Below are 17,880 nucleotides of genomic sequence, written 5' to 3'. Positions count from 1 at the left end.
GTCATGGTGTCTCTTCACAGCAATAGAAATCATAACTAAGACACCAGGGGAAAATATTCTTTTTGATTTTTGTGTGACTATTTTGCTTGTTGTTTAAAATTCTTTTGTGTTGTAATTATTTTCTTTTCAGTGTGCCTTGGTGAATACCTATTGCCATTCACCATTCTAGTGCCACAGTGGGCTATTCCATTGGAAATACATGTTCTGATGTATAAAATTTTTCTTGCTTTTTTTGTTTTATGCTTTTGATCTATTTTTTCTCTTCCATTTTTAAACAATGCCCATTATTTGGTGTCTTAGGGTTTCTTTTTTTTTTAATTTTTAATATTTTTTTATTACGTATTTTCCTCAATTACATTTCCAATGCTATCCCAAAAGTCCCCCATACCCCCCCACCCCACTTCCCAACCCACCCATTCCCATTCTTTTGGCCCTGGCATTCCCCTGTATTGGGGCATATAAAGTTTGCAAGTCCAATGGGCCTCTCTTTCCAGTGATGGCCGACTAGGCCATCTTTCGATACATATGCAGCTAGAGACAAGAGCTCCGGGGTACTGGTTAGTTCATCGTGTTGTTCCCCCTATAGGGTTGCAGATCCCTTTAACTCCTTGGGTACTTTCTCTAGCTTCTCCATTGGGAGCCCTGTGATCCATCCAATAGCTGACTGTGAGCATCCATTTCTGTGTTTGCTAGGCCCCGGCATAGTCTCACAAGAGACAGCTATATCTGGGGTCTTAGGGTTTCTATTGCTTCAATGAAACACCATGACCAAAAAGCAAGTTGGGGAGTGTCTTAGTTAGGGTTTTACTGCTGTGAACAGACACCATGACCAAGGCAAGTCTTCTAAAAAACAACATTTAATTGGGGCTGGCTTACAGATTCAGAGGTTCAGTCCTTTATCATCAAGGTGGGAGCATGGCAGTATCTAGGCAGGCATGGCACAGGAGGAGCATCCAAAGGCTGCTAGTAGAAGACTGACTTCCAGGCAACTAGGGTGAGGATCTTATGCCCACACTCACAGTGACACACCCATTCCAACCAGGTCACACCTATTCCAACAAGGCCACACCTTCAGATGGTGCCACTCCCTGGTCCAAGGATATACAAACCATCACAGGGCAGAAAGGGTTTATTTGGTTTACACTTTTTTTTTCAATGGTTTGCACTTCTATATTGCTGCTCATTATTAAAGAAAGTCAGAACAGGGATGCAAACAGTTCAGGAATCTGGAGGCAGGAGCTGATACAGAAGCGATGGAGGGTGCTACTTACTAGCTAGATCTTGTTTGCTTGCTCAGCCTACTTTATAGAACCCAGGATCACCAGTCCATGATGGAAACTCCCACAGCAGGCTTGGTCTTTTCCCATCCATCATCGCTAACTGAGAAAATGCTTTACAGCTTGATCTCATTGAGGCATTTCCTCAACTGAGGCAACTAATATTGGATATTGAATCACCTGGATATACTGTTGAGTACTGCCTAATAACAGACTGCATATATTATGATGGCTCTATAAAATTTTAATGGCAATTTTAACAGGAAAAATCCTATTGTTTGGGGATGAAGCTATGAAAACATACATTGAATTATGCACATAGTTTGGTGAAACATGTGTGAACAAACTCACTACGCTGCCAGTCCTATAAGAGTATAGCACATATGCTATATGTATATAGTCCTGGACAATGATAATAAATGACTATGTTGCTGGCATATGTGCATATATAAAAATTTTAATTGTTCTTTCAAAGTGCATTTCTCTACCCAAATCATTTCACTTAAAACAGAATGCTGAGCTTTGATGGAAGCAGCCCAAAACACATGTTTATTACAGTTCATGAAATTAAATTTAAAACATAGAAACCTCATTGAATAGCTGAATAATCACTAGGTTTATGTAAGTATACTCTACTATGTTTGTACAATGATGATGGAATGGCCTAATGATGCAGTTCAGAATGCATGCTATTAAGCAATGGCTGGCTACAATAGTTTTGAAGTTACTATAATAAAATACCACAGATTAGATGGCTGAACCAAAGGAAATTTTCCTCCTCAGGGACTTTTGAGAATTGTTTAGGTCATATCAAAATGCAGTAACAGAAAGAAAAGGAATTCCTACAAGTGATGAAGATGCTAATTTCTGGGGTTTTTTTTTCCATAGTTTTTTTTTTTTTATTAACTAGAATAATTTTTTTTTTCTTTTAAGGTTTCTAGGGCTAAGAGTGATATGGTCTATGTCAAATTTTAAATTATACTATAACTATATTCTGTTTCCTCAAAGTTGTGAGTTAGAGTTAAACTAAATTTGGCTCATTTTAGATAAGGCTAACTCAACTTTTATCTTCAGAAATTTGATTAGGAATGCTGTCAAAACATAAAAACTGGTAGTTCCTTAATACATCCCGCCCTATTAGCACACTATAGGACAGAAAGAAATGGCCATGGTAAGCAATTTCAGTACATCATCATCAAAAGCTTTATTCTTTGTGTTCTTGTGTGCATGTACATGTGTGAGCCTAGGCAAGAAGGGCTTAACAATTAGGCTAGGCTGACCAGCCAGCAAGTGCCTGTTTCCATCTCTTCAATGCTGGGATGGCAAGCCAGCATACACCACTGCACGTAGCTTTTTATTGTGAGTTCTGGTATCAAGACCTTTACATAAGCTTCGTGTGATCAACATCTCTCCATCATTACTCACTTATATCCCTCTGAATTGTACTTCCATTTTTTCACTTGAAATTCACAGAACTCAGATATTTTTCTCTTTATTTCAATCCACAACCACTTTATTTTTGGCTACTTCCATTTATTAGCCATTTTAATAAAGACAGATAACGTAAAAAGGAACATGCTCCTTTGTTCCCACGACTCTGGATCTGGTGTGTAACCAAATCCATTTCATACTCTACACATTTTAGGTTTGATTTTTAACTCTAATATCCAGTTACTATTGTTTAAACTTTCTATTATAGATTTCATTTGATATTGGTACTTATAAAATGTTGCCTTTTGCCCTGGTCTTGTGAAGATCATATGCCCCAGTATAGGGGAATGCCAGGGCCAGGCAGAGGGAGTGGGTGGGTTGGGGAGCAGGGCAGGGGAGGGTATAGGGGACTTTCGGGATAGTATTTGAAATGTAAATGAAGAAAATATCTAATAAAAAATGTTGCCTTTTGCACTGTGAGAACATGTCTATCTGGTTGAGTGCACATATGCTACTTAGTTACTGAAGAACAGTCTAACTTGATGACTACTTAGAAAAAAATTTAGTATCTTTCAAGGTGAAAAAAACTATAAAATTTAATGCCAGCCATAAAATAGTATTTAAATGATTCTAAGGGAGAAATGCTCAGTGTAGTGTAAAAATCCATATTTTCAACTCAGCACATCTTGAGAATTTCATTTTATTGATAAAATAATCTATCTATACATCTAAGGGTCTCTTGTCTTTCAGTTATATTTTTCCCTAGTTTTTATCATCTATTTTCTTTTAAATATTAATGTAACCTATGTAGGGGCCCTATGTGTAAAACCATAGAGAATGGAACAGGTGCCATTTAGGAGGAAGCAGCTATCTAGACTCTCACTTCACAGAAGAGGAGGGAAGTTCCTGTTAGAGAGATTAATGAGACTATAGAACACTTCACCCAATTTCTTCTTTATACCCTTGAGTCCTAAGAACTCAACCGTCTAAAGCAAATACCCTGTATTTGCCATCTATCTGTCTACTCACGCACACACCTCTTTTCAGTCCTGTCTTCCTCCCTTTTATCTAGCTATTTGCATAATTTGTCCTATTTCCACTCAGAATTTGAGGCATATTACTCTACTATTTATATGTTCACAAACTTATAAGGACTACTTATAAGTCCTAGGAAATATTTTGATATTAGAATGCAAGTGTTAGGAGCGAATCTGTAGCTTATTTTATCTCAGCTTTATTTATTTTATTTCAATCCACAACCACTTTATTTTTGGCTACTTCCATTTATTAGCCATTTTAATAAAGACAGATAACGTAAAAAGGAACATGCTGCTTTGTTCCCACGACTCTGGATCTGGTGTGTAACCAAATCCATTTCATACTCTACACATTTTAGGTTTGATTTTTAACTCTAATATCCAGTTACTATTGTTTAAACTTTCTATTATAGATTTCATTTGATATTGGTACTTATAAAATGTTGCCTTTTGCCCTGGTCTTGTGAAGATCATATGCCCCAGTAATAATAATAACTGAGTTCCACCCACATTTTCACAGGGTTGTTGAGGCAGGTATTCAAAGAAAACACTAGGATTACTACTCCACACCACATTTTGATGAGTGTAGTAATGAATTTTTTTCATTTAATATGCCTTTATTACACGTTACACATGTCAGATACTGGCAAGTCTGAATAGACACAGAATACACATATACACCAACACAGCCTTAATGCAAGCAATGGAACAGTAAAGCTTTCTAAATAACTGACAACTACATAGACAACACAAGTCTGTCAATACACAGTGAATACTAACCCACTAGCAAGAGCTTCAGTCAATGTCTTCTTCCTCCTTCACACTCCTAACTTGCTTAAGGAAATCAAGTTTAATGAATTCTTGCACTAGGATAACCATGTATATATAAAAGGTAATAGAAGCAAGTATCAAAAAAATAACAAATTCATGAGCAGAAGAATTCAAACATGTGAGTTTGCTTGTTTTTAGGACTCCAAGTGATTTTAGACCCTGTTATTTTGGGAAGGGAGCAGACAACTTATTTATTCTTTTGCCTTTAGTAGTTCAATAAAATTAAAAAATTGAATCATAGTTCTAATGTATATTAAATGCCTATATCTGATTAATGATTAAGTTATGAAGTAATATATAATTAGATTTGTTCTATTTTACTTGGTAAAATGAGTTAAACCACACAAAATAGTGGTTATTATCAGAAATATTTTCAATAAAGTCTTGAATGTGTAAATTAAAAAAAAAAAAGAATTCTTGCACTTATAAGCCAAGTGTCAAGTTTTCCATCAGTGTTCAGTGTATAATAGGCTGTGATGAACCCTGTGTCATAACCATCACTATGCACGCTGATTGCCTGTTGTGGGTAGCAGAGGACATGAGACAACATTGTATTTAATTATTACATGAACTGGAGTTTCCTAAGAATGAGATGAACTTTCCCTAGCTGAACTTTCCCTAGATGAACTTTCATTTCACAAAGGTTACAAATATATATGAGCTTACAACTGTTATTAAAAATATATATGAATGTACAACTGTCATTTGATTTAGTATTTTACAATGTATTTTTAAAAAATAATCTAGTTTCATAATATATGTTAAGTTTTCTTTTTTAGCATGCAACTAAAAATAAGGTCCAAAATGAGAAGATTTATTTTCCCCAGGAGAGGGAGGGGGAGGTGGTGGAGGAAGGGGTGGTGGGGGCAGGGAGTATGGTAAGTTAAGCACAGGATGAGAGGCCATGCTAGGTGCAGCCCACCCCATGCTTACAGTTGGTGGGGGCGGGGGTGGGGGCGGGAGTGGAAAGTTATGCATATCAAACATGGGTGGGGGAAAAGGATAGTGAGGCATGACAGGATTATCTTGTCTCTGAGGTGCAAATCCCAAACTCTCTTGAGATGTCATATGATCTGAGTTATAGTACTGCTGAGGTGGAGGCCTGCCATGGCTTCTTCGAGAGTATCTACCCCTCGCAAAGCCTCTTGAGAATTCCCTGTAGTGATATCCTTTTGAATGTTCTGAAGAGCTATAAGCATTCCAATTCTGATGCACTTCACCAAAATCTTCACATGACTCATTCAATTCAGATTTGAGTTTTTTTGCGGCCTTGAATCTGAGATTTTTTTCTCTGTTTGGCTTCTTTTTCTTTCTCATCGTCACTGAAGTCCAAGACTAATGGAGGGGGTTCCTGATCATCCTGCCAAGAAGCGTCCGATCCTCTGTCCTGTTTGAGCATTTCTGTGAATATATATTGAGTGAAGTCTTTCATTGATGGAGCAAAATACATAGTGTCATTTATTTTAATACCTTTACTCTCAATGTGATCTGATGAATTAAACCGTAACACATAAAATGGATGGGCAACAGGTCCAAATATCTCAAATATCTTCCCTGCTGCTTGTCGATCACTTTTGAAAATGACAGTATCCTCATTAACTGGAGGTATGTTAGTCACAGACTCAATTATTACTAATTGTTCAATAATGCTTGAAACTTTCCCAAGAGGCTTTAGTGCAATGTCTTCAGGCAGAATTATAGTGAGTTCTTCAACAGAAGGTAGTTCATTAAGAAGCAATTCATCTTTTGTTTTAAGAGGAAAACTCTTATCTTCTTTCTCAACTTGGACATCCTCATCTCCATCTGACAACACAGGAGGAAATGATACACAGGATGAAGATGAAGAGGACGACGAAGAGGAGGAGCTTGAGCTATCTGAATCTGTTTCACTGTCCAAATACGAGTCCGAGGAGTCCGAGGCCTGCAGCACTGGTGGCGGCCCCGCGGCGTTCCGGCCAGGGACGCAGGCACCACTCGGTGGCGGTGGTCTTCCGCCCGCATCCAAGCTTGGGGCTGGCGGCAGCGGCGGTCTTCCGCCCGCATCCGAGTTCGGGGCTGGCGGCGGCGGTCTTCCACCGACATCCAAGCTCGGGGCTGGCGGCGGCGGCGGTCTTCCGCCGGGATCCGAGTTCGGGGCTGGCGGCAGCGGTGGTCTTCCGCCAGGATCCGAGTTCGGGGCTGGCGGCGGCGGTGGTCTTCCGCCAGGATCCGAGTTCGGGGCTGGCGGCGGCGGTGGTCTTCCGCCGGGATCCGAGTTCGGGGCTGGCGGCGGCGGCGGTCTTCCGCCGGGATCCGAGTTCGGGGCTGGCGGCAGCGGTGGTCTTCCGCCGGGATCCGAGTTCGGGGCTGGCGGCAGCGGTGGTCTTCCGCCGGGATCCGAGTTCGGGGCTGGCGGCGGCGGCGGTCTTCCGCCGGGATCCGAGTTCGGGGCTGGCGGCAGCGGTGGTCTTCCGCCGGGATCCGAGCACGGGGCTAATGGTGGTGGCTGCTCCCCCGACGGCGGGGCCTCCCGACGCTCCTCAGGTGGCGGCGAAGCTGCCGACCCCTGGCCGGAGCTGCTGAACTTGAGCGTCTGCAGTTGAGCGGCGGCCTCCACCACCTCCGTGGCGCCGCCCGGGGCGCAGAGCCGCGGGAGGGTCTCCTCAGAAGCCGAGCTAGCCAACGCGGCCGCGCTGAAACCCCAGTAATGAATTTTTAATTCTGGGTCTATTAGACCTCAGTGGATAATTATAGGAGTATAAATACAACGCTTGAGAGCTTTGGTCTAAGGCCATTACAAAGAGAATTCAAGTAACAATGTTCGTACCCCCCCCCCCCCAAGCCTCCATGGGACTCTCCGGCTCCTTGGATCTGTCCTGTGACCACACTGATTGTGGTGGCTATATTGTGGAGAATATCTATTGAATTCTCTTTCCCTGACTTCTTTTTTAATGGCATGAGAAATTTAAAAAATGTCTAATTGTCATGACCATTTAGTTAATGAAAAGGCACACTCATGGCTGCAGTGTCAACACGAAGAAGATAAATATCTATCTGGTACTTTTAAATGTCCTCCTTTAACTTCTTTAAAGCCTCCATCTCTAAACATGGACAGGTTGGAGATTAGTGCTTTGACATGGTCATTTTGGGGGCCCACAGTTTGGTCCATGATTAAGCATGCTTATGATATTCTCTGTGAAGCATGCAATGACAACAGCAAATGAAAGCAGAAGGTTGAGGCATGTCTTAGGGTTTCTATTCCTGCACAAAACATCATGACCAAAAAGCAAGTTGGGGAGGAAAGGGTTTATTCAGCTTACACTTTCCACATTGCTGTTCATCACCAAAGGATGTCAGGACTGGAACTCAAGCAGGTCAGGAAGCAGGAGCTGATGCAGAGGCTGTGGAGGGATGTTACTTACTGGCTTGCTTGACCTGGCTTGTTTGCCCTAGCTTGCTTGTCCTGTCTTGCTTGCTCAGTTTGCTTTCTTATAGAACCCAAGACGACCAGGCCAGGGATGGCACCACCCACTATGGGCCCTCCCATCCTTCATCACTAATTGAGAAAATGCCTTACAGCTGGATCTCATGGAGGATTTTCTCAAGGGAGCCTTCTTTCTCTGTGATAACAACAGCCTATGTCAAGTTGACACACAAAACCAGCCAGTACAAGACAGGAGAGAGAATAGTTTGAAAAAGAATTAGAGAGCAGTTAAACACTTACTAGAGAAAAAGTTAACACTGCCATTTGAGGTTAACTGTAGTCATTTTTTTTTAGAATTAAGTCTGTACGTTTCTGTGATTTCCTCCAGTTAAGTAATCTGATGTTACAGAAAACAATAAAAAGAGGGAAAAGAACAAAAGAAAGAAAATATAACTGAGTTTGACCAGGAACGAACTTAGACAAATAAAGTAAATTATTAGACAAATAAAAGAAGCATAATGCTTTTATAGGAGAAATGATTGTGAGTAGCAGTGAGGAAGATAATAGATATAGAGAATAGCTTTAGTTGTCTAGTTACCCATTCAAAAATGATAAGCTTAAATACTTTGCCCACATTTTTGTAGAGCGATGTGAGAAGTGCTCAGGCAAGTTTCTCTGCTGCACCAGTGTCATTTAGAGCAGCTAGCACTTCAGCATTAGTTGTCTTTAAAGTCTATGAGGAATGGACTTTTCCAGCAAGATGTTCTAGAGGTGTGTGTGGGGGGGTATCTTACATGGCATCTGACTATCTAAAAGTGCTCCCAAAGTGCCACGCCACCTCCAATAGGATCTGTGTGACAAGTTCCACAGACTGAGGTGACTGACCTCAAAAGGGGGAGGCCTCCTGGAACTGGTTGTGGAACTCTTTGCCGGAGAAAAATTATTGAGTAGTAGTTGTATTAGTCAGGGTTCTCTAGAGTCACAGAACTTATGGATAGTCTCTATATAGTAAAGGAATTTATTGATGACTTACAGTCTGCAGTCCAATTCCCAACAATGGTTCAGTAGTAGCTACAAATGGAAGTCCAAGGATCTAGCAGTTACTCAGTCCCACATGGCAAGCAGGCAAGGGAGCAAGACTCCCTTCTTCCAATGTCCTTATATTGTCTCCAGCAAAAGGTGTAGCCCAGATTAATGGTGTGTTCCACCACACCTTTTAATCCCAGATGAAAGGTGTAGCCCAGATTAAAGGTGTGTTCCACCACATCTTTAATCCCAGATGACCTTGAACTCAGAGATTTAATCTTCTGGAATCCATAGCCACTATGCCTCAAGATCTCCATACCAAGATCCAGATCAGAAACTTCTATCTCCACGCCTCCAGATTAGGGTCACTAGTGAGCCTTCCAATTCTGGATTGTAGTTCATTCCAAATATAGTCAAGTTGACAACCAGGAATAGCTACTACAGTAGTTCTCATGGAAATCTATCTGTTTTCTCTTATTCCTTTTCTTATTTACATGTTCCTGGTAGCCTAGGCTAAGATCTTAAGCGAGAATAATGGGTAAGAAACCATCCCTAGAGATGGGGCCACTAACATGACCTTATCCCCAGGGAAATCAACACTTTACTTTATAAATCATTTACAGAACCATTATGATAGATAAAAAACTTTCCCAACAATAAAATTTCATGTGGCCACACGTGTGCCATCAGAGGTGGATTTTGGTATATGGTAAAGAAAGCCTTAATTAGAAAGAATTAAAGTAGTTTAAATTTATACATTGAAGATTATAAAAAATCAGGCACTAGATGTTAAATAATAATTGACCATGGGACTGGAAAGTTAGTTCAGTGGTTAAGAGCACTGACAAAGATTTATTAACCTGCTCCTAGAAATATGCCACTAGTCTTGAAGATAGCCCCCACTGAATATATCATTTTAGAATTGTTACATTTTGATGACTTATGATGTTATCTGTTCTGTTTGTGATTCACTGAATACATAGTTTAAGAGTTGTAATGCAGCTGGGCGTGGTGGCACACGCCTTTAATCCCAGCACTGGGGAGGCAGAGGCAGGCGGATTTCTGAGTTCGAGGCCAGCCTGGTTTACAGAGTGAGTTCCAGGACAGCCAGGGCTACACAGAGAAACCCTGTCTCGAAAAAAAAAAAAAAAAAAAAACAACAACAACAACAACAAAAAAAACAAAAACAAAAACAAAACCCACACAGTCCATTGAGAGAGGGAGCTGTAGATATAATCACAATGATATAAAAATTACACAAGTGCTGTTAGGATGTTACAAAACAAAGCCCAGGCCAGGCATGTCTCTTTATTCAAAGCATTTGACAGGCAGAGACAGGAGGATGGATGGTGTATTAGTCAGGGTTCTCTAGAGTCATAGAATTCATGGGTAGTTGACATATAGTAAGGGAATTTGTTGATAACTTATAGTCTGTAGTCTAACTCCCCAACAATGGTCAGCAGCAGCTGTGAATGGAAGTCCAAGGATCTAGCAGTAGCTCAGTCCCATAAGTGAAAATTTTAGAAAGAAAGAAAGAAAGAAAGAAAGAAAGAAAGAAAGAAAGAAAGAGAGGGAGGACTTTGATGGATTTTTAAAAGCTTTGTCAAATGACTAGCCTGCATATCTAAGTAATGTATTAATGTGTGCTGCAGAAGCAAGGTAACCATCCTACCAAGTAGTGGAATCTCTGTACCATCACCATCATGTCCTCTGTGCAGTGAGAAAGCCAAGATATGATATGTGGGTAATAGACTTTCTGTACCACCACCATCATGTCTTCTGTGCAGTGAGAAAGCCATATGATATGTGGGTAATAGAATCTCTGTACCCATCACCATCATGTCCTCTGTGCAGTGAGAAAACCAAGATATGATATGTGGCTGATAGTTTCATCTGAGAATAGCACTTCAGTGTTTCTTCAACTGAAATCTGTTGTTATAAAGGATAACATTTATTTATATTTTGTATAGGTTATATGAAACAATTATATAGTTTGTTGGAAGTAGTAAATAACTACATAAATTACAAGTTTTCATTCAAATCTATTTTATACAGGACAATTCAAATGGTTGGCTGTCTTCAATTTTAAGCAGTATTGAGAACTAGGCTCTTAAATTAACATTTTAGCTTATTTTAATTCTTTTCAGACAAGGTCAATGTGTAGGCCAGGCTGGCCTCAATTTCATGATCCCCCTGATTAAGTGTGAGTGCTGGGATTACAGGTATGCACCATCTTGCCCAGCTTGTGTTAGCATTTAAATGAGAAATAACTGAAACAAATTCTTTATATGAAAAATAAATACTTCACCCTCTTTACTACTGGAACCTACCTCAGCTCTATTTACAATCTAGTGGGATGTTTCTAGATGTTGATACCAACTGATTAAGAACTGTAACATTCAAGTTCTGAAAGAGAAATTCTGATGCAAAGGAACTGATTGTGTTACGTGCTCAGCCTCCCTCAGGTGTGGTGACACATCCTGAAATCTCAGCACTTGGTTGATGAAGGCAGGAGAGTTAGCATTTTGTTCCTGTATTGAAAATCTGAGTTTGGGGCTGGCTCTGATAATCAAAATGTGTTTTATAGGCAAAAATGTATTAATGGCAGTGGCAGAATTTGACAGATAAATTTTCCTACTAGCTTAAAATGTAAGTACATTAAACACTAGTTGACAATATTTTATATTTCATTAGATGACTTCCCTAAAACATAGACCATGTAATATATTAGTTCATGCTCCTTTATATATTTACAATATAAAGCTTACGCAAAACATAACTGTTATAATCGTCCTTCAATCTCAATTAATTTAGTTTATACTCAGTAAAATTAGCAATTTTCTCCCCTCAAGTTTTACTGTTTGTAAGATTCTAACAGAGCCTGAGTGTACAGGAAGTAACTTTTAACACTGACAACTTTATGTAGAAAGATCTATGTAAAATGGCTAGTTATTTTAGAACAGTAGCCAGTTCTATAACTCCCTGCTGGCCCTCCTTCCAGTTTCCAGCCAAGCCCCTTCAAGCATTTCTCCCTCAGTTCCCCAAAAGCGTACTTAAATAGTCCCCTCTTCTAGTTTCCTAATGCTAGCAGCTCTTCATTATAAAAACTCTTCTAGTCTAGCTGCTCAGCTGAGCCTCTCCTGGCTCAACTGTCTCCTAATATCTTCTTCTCCACCAACTGCCTTCTCTTATCACTTGGCTATTCCCACTGTACCCCAAGCCTCAAGTGGCCTTTTAAATATCCTATTCTGTTCCCAGAAATCTGAAAGGCATCCAACACTGAAAGTCATATCTTCAAGCAGTTCTAACAGGTTATAATTCTTAAAGGGCCAGTTGACTAGCAACTGAGGTTTCTTTAAACAGCCAGGTGCACAAGATGAGTCACATTTCTGGGAGTTCTCACCAAAATAAATAATGTGTTTTTGAAAAAAATCATTTAACTTTACATATATAAATAAATTGGGTTTTAACTATTATAGGCATAACATTTAAGGCATTTCAAGGCTTTTGCTACATTGAAAATGAGAATATACCTTTTACAATACCTTTTATAAATTCATGTGGAATATGCAGCATGAAAATTATTCCCTGTACCTACATGCAAAGATATATAACACATCTTTAAAAGTACCCTTTGTGAGTATCTTCATTGGTAACTGGATTGCACTATATCTCGGGTACTGGCTGGCTGTATGTCAACCTGATATGTTAGTCATTAGAGAAAGAGCCTCGGTTGACAAAATGCCTTCATGAGTTCCAAATGTAAGGCATTTTTTTCAATTAGTGGTCTATAGGAGGTGGGAAGTCCATTGTGTGTGGGGGTGCCATCTTTGGGCTGGTGGTTCTACATTCTATAAGAAAGCATGCTGAGCAAGCCTGGAGGAACAAGTCAGCAACAAACATCCTCCATGGCCTCTGCATCAGCTCCTGCCTCCACGTTCCTTACCTACTTGGGTTTCTGTCCTGACTTTCTCCAATGATGAACAGGAATGTTAAAGTGCAAACAGAATAAACCCATTCTTCTCAACTTGCTTATTTGTTATGATGTTTTGTTGCAGCAATTGAATTCCTAACTAAAACAAGGTGGTACCAGTGTAGCAGGGTATTGCTGTGACAGACCAGTCTATATCTTGGGGAGGAATGTGGAAAGACTTTGGGCTAGAAAAGGCCATTGAGTGCTGAGACTTCAGTGAGATGTTCTGTATCTCAGATGATGATTATACTGAGAGCACTACAGAAGATGGAGGTTTGGTTTGTGGAATTTCAGAGGGAATATTAATGCCTCTATCAGGGCTATTTGCTACTTTGATTCAAGATTCTGTGGTTATGGTTGGCTGGGGTCTGAAGAATCAAATATGATTAACAAGATACTAGGACTACTAAAGTCAAACTTTTAAGTTACTGGGATAACTGATGCTGGATGGAGCTAAGAAATTAGAAAAGAATTAAGAAGAGACCAGCATTACTGAGGTGAAATCATCTTGGAAGTGTTTTCTGAGAGTACAAAGAAGCTGTGTTCCAGAGGCAGCCAAGGTTGGATCTCATACTGCCAGCTAAACTGTAAGAGTCTTGAAGATATGAAAGGGTCATGGAGAAGAACTGAGGCTTGGCACAGGGGAGGCCATTTGTGAAGGTGCAACCTCAGTGGAAGCTGAAGGCCCAGAACTGAGGAGGCCATGAAAAGAAGTTGAAGCTTGGTACTATGAAGAGAGCCTATAATTGGTTACTGGTGAAAGTGTAACCCAAGTGCTACAGAAGACTCCAGTGTTTTGTTGGAGATGCCAATATCATGGGTAACCACCGAGAATAATAGCAACAGAACAGTAGTATCAGCTGGAGCCTAGAAGACAAGCTGTGTGCTATAGATGGCAGAGCTGGAGAAGTTATCCAAACCCTTTGGAGGAGTCCAGAAGATCATGAGTGAATCCTAGACATTTTATAGTTGCAGTTTGATTGTGACTGTGCCCTGATTTTTCTATCTTCAAGAAAGTATTTTACTGGAGCCCACAGTTAAGAAATTTTGTATTTTAAAAGACTTTGGATTTTAATGGGAGATTTTGGGGATGAATAAGAAAAACAAGGATTATGTCTTTGTATGTCAAGTTGAGAAGGGGTCAGTTGGACTGGCTGGTTTTGTGTGTCAACCTGACACAAGCTAGAGTCAACCATCAGAGAGGAAGGAACCTGAGTTGAGAATGCCTATATAAGATCCACATCTAAGTCATTTTTTTCAATTAGTTATCAATGGGGGAGGGACCCAGCCCACTGTGGGTGGTATCATCTCTGGTCTCGTGGTCCTGGAATCTATAAGAAAGCGGGCTGAGCAAGCTAGGAAAAACAACTCAGTAAGCAGTATGCTCCATTAGCTCCTGTCTCCAAGTTCCTGTCCTGCTTGAGTTCTTGTCCTGATGTCCTTTAATCATGACAGTGATGTGGAACTATAAGCAGAATAAATCCTTACCTCTCAGCTTACTTATTGGTTATGGTGTTTTGGTGTAGCCACAGGAACCTAAGACACCATGCTCTTAAGAAATCTAGATTGTTTCCTGACTTAATTTATTTTTTTAATATTTTTGTTTCATTATTGTCTTAGGGTTTTAGTGCTGTGAACAGACACCATGACCAATGCAAGTCTGATAAACATTTAATGGGGGCTGGCTTACAGGTTCAGTCCATTATCATCAAGGCAAGAGCATGGCAGCATCTAGGCAGGCATGGTGCAGGAGGAGCTGAGAGTTCTACATCTTCGTCTGAAGGCTGCTAGTGGAAGGCTATCTTCCAGGCAGCTGGGTGAGGGTCTTAAGCCCGTGCACACAGTGACACACCCACTCCAACAGTGCCACTTCCTGGACCAAGCATATACAAAGCATCACATTCCACTCCCTGGCCCCCATAGGCTTATTTAAACATATGAGTCTATGAGGGCCCTACCTAAACATACCATAATGCAAAATATATTTAGTCCAACTTCCCATATATTTAGTCCAAAATTCCCATAGTTTATAGCAGTCTCAACAATGTTAAAAGCCCAAAGTTCAAGGTATCTGGTGAGATTCATCATAATCACTTAACTGTAATCCCCAAAGCAAGATAGGAAACCAGCCTGAAAAAGTCCAAACACTGCATCTCCATGTCTGATGTCAAAGCAGTCTTCAGAACTCCAGCTCTTTTTTCATCTTTGTTGACTGCAACAAACTTCTTTCACCTAGGCTGGTTTCACTCTGTTAGCAGCTTTTCTCAGCAGATCACAGCTCTGGCAGCTTGAACATTTTGGTGTCTCCAAGGCAACTTCAGTGTTACAGCTTCTTGTTTCAATGTCTGTGATCCACACATGATTTTTTCTGGGCTTCTCCAAAGGGCTGACATCACTTCTTCAGCTTTGCCCTCTGTAGCATTCTAAACTCAGGTTGATCCATTCCACAACCACTGCTGTTCTTGGTGGTCATCCTATGGTACTGGCATCTTCTGCTGCAACTAGGCTTCAACAATAACCTCTCATAGGCTCTCTTCATGGTGCCAAGCCTCAAATCCTTTGCATGACCTCTTCATTCCTGGACCATCAACTGCAACTGAGGCTGCACCTTCACCAATGGCCTTCCATGGCTTCTTACAGAGCCAAGCCTCAGCTGCTCTTCATGATGCTTTCATACCTTCAAAACCAGTATCACCTGGGGGACTCTTACACATTACCCAGTACAGCTGCAGTACGAGGTACAATCTTGGCTATCTCTGGAACAGTTTCTTTTCTTTTTCTTTTTCTTTTCTATTTTTGTTTTTTGTTTTTTTTTTTTTGAGGCACATTTCTCTGTGTAGCCCTGGCTGTCCTGGAACTCACTCTGTAGACCAGGCTGTCCTGGAACTCAGAAATCCACCTATCTCTGCCTCCTAAGTGCTGGGATTAAAGGTGTGTGCCACCACTGCCCAGCTGGAACACAGTTTCTTTGTGTTCTCAGAAAAAACTTCTCAGAAAATTTCACCTCAGTGATGCTGGTCTCTTCTTAATCACTAATAATTTCTTAACTCCAGCTAACCAGCATCAATTGTCCCAGTAGTACCTTCTATTCTTGATTCTAAAGCCAGAGCCATATGGCCAAAGATGACAAGTTCTGTTGCTTGTAGGAGCTGGAACATGGCCCCCTTGTTCTATTACATTATCACTAGCCTCCTCTTTTCCAACTCCTTCACTGCCTAAGCTTGGATGTCCTGGATCTTGCTCTGTAAACTGACCTTGAACTCAGAGATCTGCATGCCTGTCTCCTCCTGTGATTACAGGTATTTACCACCAAACCTGATTTAAGCTTTTCTTCATCTAGAACTTGCTCTGTCCCAGCCTGGCCTTGAACTCAGAGATCTGCTTGGCTTTATCTCTTAGGATTAAGGGTGTGTATCACCATCAACACACCTGTCTTCTGGGATGAAAGGTGTGTACCACCATGCCTGGATCTAAATTTAGCTGGATAGGATCTTGCCCCAGAGTCTCACTCCCTTAATTCAATGCAATATCCTTGAACATGGGATTCAGCTCCATTTTACTTCCTGGTGACCCTTTAATGCTCGAACCATATGTTTTATATTTTTTCCTTTCTAAGCTTGCTACACTTGTTCAAAATGCTCTTCAGGAGAATTAACCAGAGAACAAAGTCTATGCTGGCCATTTCTGAGACTTCCTTTGTCAATGTAATTAAGATAAATCTCTTTACCTTAGCTTTATGTAGACTCTTTAGACAGGACAAAAAAGGAGCCACATTCTTTACCAAAATACCACAAAACCAATCTTTATGCCACATACTGAAATTCTTCTCCTCTGAAATCTCTTAGGCCAAGTCTGCACAATTAAAATCACTTTCAGTGACAAAGTCTTCCATGTTTTCACTAGGATAGCCCATTAAGCCCCATTTAAAGCATTCCCCTGCTTTTCAGATCCAAAGTCCCCAAATCCACATTTTTCCAAACAAAAGCAGGCTCAGGCCTACAACAGCAATATCCCAGTCCCTGGTACCAACTTCTGTCTTAGGTTTTTACTGCTTTGAACAGACACCATGACGAACGCAAGTGTGTTAAAGGACAACATTTAATTGAGGCTGGCTTACAGGTTCAGAGATTCAGTCCATTATTGTCAAGGTGGGAGCATGGCAATTAGGCAGGCATGGTGCAAGAGGAACTGAAAGCTCTACCTCTTCATCTAAAGCCTGCTAAAGGAAAACTTCCAGGCAGCCCACAGTCACACACCTACTCCAACAAGGCCATATCTCCTAATAGTGCCACTACCTGGGCCAAGCATATACAAACCATCACAACCATCTTCTGTAGTTTCTCTGAACTTGTAAGATAGACACACTATTAAATATTCTTTTTCTTTTTGCTGACATGGCTCTCTTATGATGCCCAGTGTGGCCTTGAGCTCCCAATTGTCTTGCTTCAGCATCCAGAGCGTTGAGATTATAAATGTGCACCACCATACCCTGGCTACAGTATGAGCTGAACACTCAATGCATGCAAATCTACTAGAATCTTACCAATTGACCACAGGGAAACAAATAAAGTTTGAAGTAACAGAAAAGTCAGGTTAGCACTAGAATTATTTTTTATTACAAGAGGAAAGGAAATGGGATGTTTTAAATACATTGATTTTCACATAAGTACATACTCCCTGTTAAGTCCTCCTTTATCTGTTTACCTGTACAGAAGAAAACTCAGAGGTGCCGAAGGATTAAACAAAGGGTCTTTCAGTTACAATGCAAGGGAACCAGGGGTGGAACTCAGCAAACCTGGCTTAGGAATCTGACAAACTTGCCTTGGCTTCTGAATAAAACTAAGTACTTACCTATTGTTTCTGAAATACGTCATGCTGTTGTTGAGATAGTATCTATTATGC

The 17,880-nt window shown here is 40.6% G+C and overlaps 1 pseudogene; it reads right to left on the bottom strand.

Moving 5' to 3' along the window:
* Nucleotides 1-5,362: 5,362 nt before the first annotated feature.
* LOC110307345 (H/ACA ribonucleoprotein complex non-core subunit NAF1 pseudogene) lies at nt 5,363-17,852 on the bottom strand (annotated as a pseudogene).
* Nucleotides 17,853-17,880: the final 28 nt, after the last annotated feature.

This window comes from Mus caroli, unplaced genomic scaffold (genome assembly GCF_978045245.1).
Source record: "Mus caroli unplaced genomic scaffold, Mus_caroli_1 scaffold_14, whole genome shotgun sequence".
Taxonomy (NCBI): Eukaryota; Metazoa; Chordata; class Mammalia; order Rodentia; family Muridae; genus Mus; species Mus caroli.
This window is presented reverse-complemented; position numbering and strand designations above follow the sequence as displayed.